General features: G+C 40.6%; 1 pseudogene; it reads right to left on the reverse strand.

Annotated features, from left to right (window-relative positions):
• Positions 1-213: 213 nt before the first annotated feature.
• On the reverse strand, positions 214-3,068 carry LOC133767797 (RNA-binding protein 34-like; annotated as a pseudogene).
• Between the last annotated feature and the right edge of the window lie 3,002 nt (positions 3,069-6,070).

Consider the following 6,070-nt stretch of genomic DNA (forward strand, 5'->3'; position numbering starts at 1 on the left):
CCTCCCACCTGCAAACCATCTCATCTCCTACTCTGTCTCCCATCCCATTCTTTATTAATATTCAATTTCTAATTATCTTTAAATACAGAAGATCAACTTAGTATATACTAAGCAAAGATTTCAACAGTTTGTACCCACACAGAAACACAAAGTATAAAGTACTGTTTGAATACTATTTTACCATTAATTCGCATAGTACAACACATTAGGAACAGATATCCTACATGGCAAGCAAGTGCACAGTGACTCCTGTTGTTGATTTAACAATTGACACTCTTATCTATGACATCAGTAATCACCCCAGGCTCTTGTCACAAGCTGCGAAGGCTATGGAAGCCTCTTGAGTTCACCACCTCCGACCTTATTTAGACAAGGCCATAATCAAAGTGGAAGTTCTCTCCTCCCTTCAGAGAAAGGTACCTCCTCCTTTGATGATCCGTTAAAATAACCACTTTTACACTGAAACATCACATCAAGTGCAGAAAAGGTTTGGAGTAGTGCAGATGTCAAACGCTGCCCAGCGCCCAGCGAGAAGTTACACTGGGGGAAAGAACATGTGTGCCTATAGGTTTGCAAGCTGTTTTCAGAAGGTTACCTAAGACTCTAAAAACAGTTACTTGCCTGGGGCAGCGAACTGGCAGACAATAACAAAGGAGTAGAAAAAAAGCTTCATTGGGTATACTTTTCTACTTTTTGATTCTGAACCATCTGGTTGATTACTTAAATACATTTTAAATTTTTAAAAAAGGCAGAGGAAGAGAGGCTGATGACAATCACAGGTGCAAATTCCAATTTTCTGGCAAATCCCACCCAATCTGTTTAGTACTGCTCTTACATACACCTGTCAGAAGCTTGGTTTCTGTCAAAATATAGGCTCCTGGTTGTTAACCCTATAGAGAAATAGAAGTTTGTATGACTCGAAAAGAAGGGTGGGATCTTACCAAGTTTTCTATTCCCCACAACACCTAAACAACACCTTGCATACAGGAGGACCCTACATGTTTGGTTATCTCAACAGGTATTATTGTGGGAGGCAGTATATTATCAAGTGTTTACTACACATCTGGCATGGTGATGACAATGTGGAAAACCCAGCAAAGGCCTTATCTGCTAAATAACTCCAAATTAAGAATGAATGTATGAACGGAGGTGGTACTAAGACGTCCAAGGGATGGTTACAATGCAATAGTTCGATGAAACAAGATTCCCAGAAGTGTCTCTAAGGCACATTAGCAATGGCCAGGGCTGGGCCAAGCCAAAGCCAGGAGCTTCATCCTGGTCTCTCCAGGTAGTAGAGGCCCAAGCACTTGGGCCATCTTCCGCTGCTTTCCCAGGTGCATTAGCAGAGAGCTGAATCAGAAGTAGAGCAGCCAGGAGAGACTTGAATTATCATTTCTCAAGCACTCATATGACACCAGCATTATGGATAGCGGCTTAAATCTTTGTGCCACAACAGGGGGGCCCAATAAATAAATCTTAAAGGATGCTGACACCAATGGGAAGAGGAAGCAAGGAGAGCTGTCATCTCATTTTTGGCACTGGAGGAAAACAAACCCCAAAACTGGAATATGTCACACTACTAATCAGAGAACTGAAACTAGCTACAGGCTAATAGTAACCCCCAGGTGACCTGTAGAAGCAAACAGGAATCTTCTCTGGGAAAACCCAACTAGCTGACAGCAAGTATAAAGCAACACTGGTTTCTAAAACACTTTGATCTGACAGAAATTATTAGATAATCCTCAGAACTGATGAAATATGGTACTTATGATTTGTACTGGAAAATGTGGTCATAATGCTTTATGCTAGGGGTGGGCGCTGTGGTGTAGCAGGTAAGGCCGCCGCCTGCAGTGCCAGCATCCCACATGGGCGCTGGTTCGAGACCTGGCTGCTCGACTTCTGATCCAGCTCTCCGCCATGGCCTGGGAAAGCAGTGAAAGATGGACCAAGCTCCCGGCTCCTGAGCGGCACAGCTCTGGCCATTGCAGCCAGTTGGGAAGTGAACCAGCGGATGGAAGATCTCTCTCTCTCTCTCTCTCTCTCCCTCTCTAACTCTGAATTTTAAAACAAACTTTATATTCTCCAAACACTAAAATAATTTTCTTTGGCAATTTCTCAGAGTATTTTCCAGTACATAACTTGACAATACTTCCTGTGACTCTACAGCTTACATTTAGGTTTAAAGACAAACATCTGACAAATTTATAGGCTACTAAAAACACAAGAAAATGGTCAAGCATGTAGTATCAATCTATAAAGCTGTTAAGAAATGGTCTGAGTTTTTAACCAAAAGAGAAGAGTTTAAGATGACTTCCTTCCTCTAATTGTAAACTTACTTGATAGCCGCCAACATTTTGGATAGAGTTTCCTCTGCTGGAATCAGAGAACGAAATCGTACAGACTCTATTGGCCCATACTCCTTAAAAATGACTTCAGTTTCTTCTTATTACATGTGACAGGCAAATTTCCAACAAACACAGTTCTCTCATTTAATTTCTCTTCCTCTTGGTTGATTTGGGTTTTCTTTCTTTGACTTACATCAAAGTTGTGATCTGCATCTTCAAGTAATTTTCTAGCTGCAACTTTAACTTTAGACTGAGAATTTTTTTCTTTCTGCCCTTGTTTTTGTTGACTTTCTTCTTCTAAATCAGCACTTGCTAGAGCGCTTTCCCTGTTTGCTAAATTTTTGTCTGCCTCGGAGAGTTTCTTCTTCACTTTTACTTTTTTTGCACCTTCTTGCAAAAACGGTCTTTGAGTCTGGAGTGTACTTTCTTCCTCCTCATCCCGTTTCCTTTTTTTGGTGGTTTCTTTGGGCACGGGCACGTACACGGGTTGAACTTGCGGCTCCAAAGAGCTAAAAAGAGACGCCAGCCAACCTGTACCGCCTCTGGAGGAGCGCTTGCCGTGGGCTAAGCTACCGGCCAATTGTCCAACCAGGTAGTCTCCGGTCAGATGCCCGCCGACGCCGCCGTCCAGCTTCTCTCCAGGCTCGGCACTTCTCTTCTTCTTTTTGTTCTTCCCTTCCAAAGCCATACTTAATCCAAGCCCTCCAAGCCAACAACAAGTGAGACATCCAATTAATTAACTTTCTATGCCATTTCCAATTTAACACCAGGTTTTTTTGTTCATTTCCAATTATCTTTATATACAGAAGATCAATTCAGTATATAACTAGTATAGATCTCATCAGTTCGTACCCACGCAGAAACACAAAGTGTAAAAATACTGTTTCAGTACTAGCTATATCATCACTGCACATTAGACAACACATTAAGGACAGATCCCACATGGGATGTAAGTACACAGTGACTTCTGTTGCTGACTTAACAATTTGACACTCCTGTTCATGGCATCAGTAATCTCCCTAGGCTCTAGTCATGAGTTGCCAGGGCTATGGAAGCCTTTAGAGTTCGCTGACTTTGATCTTATTCCGATAGGGTCATAGTCAAAGTGGAAGTTCTCTCCTCCCTTCAGAGAAAGGTACCTCCTTCTTTGATGGCCCGTTCTTTCCACTGGGATCTCACTCACAGAGATCTTTCATTTAGGTCTTCTTCTTTTTTTTCCTTTTCCATGGTATCTTGGTTTTCCATGCCTACAATACTCTCATGGGCTCTTCAGCCAGATCCAAATGCCTTAAGGGCTAATTCTGAGGCCAGAGTGTTGTTTAGGACATCTGCCATTCTATGAGTCTGCTGTGCATCTCGCTTCCCATGTTGGATCCTTCTCTCCCTTTTTGATTCTATCAGTTAGTATTAGCAGACACTTGTCTTGTTTGTGTGATCCCTTTGATTCTTAGACCTATCAGAGCCATCGATTGTGAACTGAAATTGATCACTTGGACTAGTGAGATGGCATTGGTACATGCCACCTTGATGGGATTGTATTGGAATCCCCTGGCACATTTCTAACTATCAGTTGGGGCAAGTCTGATTGTGCATGTCCCAAATTGTACATCTCCTCCCTCTCTTTTTCCACTCTTAAATTTAACAGGGATCACTTTTCAGTTAAGATTTAAACACCTAAGAATAATTCTGTGTTAATTACAGAGTTCAACCACTAGTACTAGAACAACAACAACCACAACAACAAATAATAAAAAGGATAAAGTATTACATTGTGCATCTAGAGTGAGGACAAGAGCTGATCAGGTCATTGTTTCTTATAGTGTCCATTTCACTTCAACAGGTTTCCCGTTTGGTGCTCAGTTGTCACCGATCAGGGAAAACAAATGATATTTGTCTCTTTGGGACTGGCTTAATTCACTCAGCATGATGTTTTCCAGATTCCTCCATCTTGTTGCAAATGACTGGGTTTCATTGTTTCTTACTGCTGTATAGTATTCTATGGAGTACATGTCCCATAATTTCTTTATCCAGTCTACTGTTGATGGGCATTTAGGTTGGTTCCAGGGCTTAGCTATTGTGAATTGAGCTGCAATAAACATTAATGTGCAGATGGCTTTTTTATTAGCCAAATTAAGTTCCTTTGGGTAAATTCCAAGGAGTGGGATGGCTGGGTTGTATGGTAGGGTTATGTTCAGGTTTCTGAGGAATCTCCAGACTGACTTCCATAGTGGCTTAACCAGTTTGCATTCCCACCAACAGTGGGTTAGTGTCCCTTTCCCCCCACATCCTCTCCAGCATCTATTGTTGGTAGATTTCTGAATGTGAGCCATTCTCACCGGGGTGAGGTGAAACCTCATTGTGGTTTTGATTTGCATTTCTCTGATTGCTAGTGATCTTGAACATTTTTTCATGTGTCTGTTGGCCATTTGGATTTCCTCTTTCGAAAAATGTCTATTGAGGTCCTTGGTCCATCTCTTAAGTGGGTTGTTTGTTTTGATGTTGTGGACTTTCTTGATTTCTTTGTAGATTCTGGTTATTAACATTTTATCTGTGGTATAGTTTGCAAATATTTTTTCCCATTCTGTCAGTTGCCTCTTCACTTTCCTGACTGTTTCTTTTGAAGTACAGAAACTTCTCAATTTGATGCAATCCCAAATATTAATTTTGGTTTTGGTTTTCCAACTTTTCCTCATTCAATAGGATGTTGGCTGTGGGTTTTTCATAAATTGCTTTGATTGTATTGAGGAATGTTCCTTCCATACCCAGTTTGCTTAGAGTTGTCATCATGAAGGGGTGTTGTATTTCATCAAATGCTTTCTCTGCGTCTATTGAGAGAATCATATGGTTTTTCTTCTGCAGTCTGTTAATGTAGTGTATCACGTTGATTGTTTTGCGAACATTGAACCATCCCTGCATACCAGGGATAAATCCCACTTGGTCTGGGTGGATGATCTTTCTGATGTGTTGTTGCATTCTATTGGCCAGAATTTTATTGAGTATTTTTGCATCTATATTCATCAGGAATATTGGTCTGTAATTCTCTTTCAATGCTGCATCTTTTTCTGGCTTAGGAATTAAGGTGATGCTGGCTTCATAGAAAGAATTTGGGAGGATTCCCTCTTTTTCGATTGTTTTGAATAGTTTGAGAAGAATTGGAGTTAGTTCTTCACTAAATGTCTGGTAGAACTCAGCAGTGAATCCATCTGGTCCTGGGCTTTTCTTTGTTGGGAGGGCCTTTATTACTGTTTCAATTTCTGTGTCAGTTATGGGTCTGTTTAGGTTTTCTATGTCTTCCTGGCTCAATTTAGGCAGGTTGTATGTGTCCAAGAATCTGTCCATTTCTGATAGCTTTCCCTGTTTGCTGGCATACAAGTCCTTGTAGTAATTTCTGATGATTCTTTTTATTTCTGTGGTATCTGTTGTTACGTTTCCATTTTCTTCTCTGATCCTATTGATTTGGGTCTTTTCTCTTCTTTTTTTAGTTAGTTGGACCAATGGGGTGTCAATTTTGTTTATTTTTTCAAAAAACCAGCTCCTCATTTGGCTGATTTTTTGTAATGTTTTTTTGGATTCAATCGTGTTGATTTCTTCTTTGATTTTAATTATTTCTCTTCTCCTACTGGGTTTGGGTTTGGTTTGCTGCAGATTTTCTAGATCCTTGAGATGCACTGAAAGCTCATCTATTTGGTGCCTTTCCAATTTTTTTATGTAGGCACTTATTGCTA

The sequence above is a fragment of the Lepus europaeus genome, chromosome 10, assembly GCF_033115175.1.
Source record: "Lepus europaeus isolate LE1 chromosome 10, mLepTim1.pri, whole genome shotgun sequence".
NCBI classification, from domain to species: domain Eukaryota; kingdom Metazoa; phylum Chordata; class Mammalia; order Lagomorpha; family Leporidae; genus Lepus; species Lepus europaeus.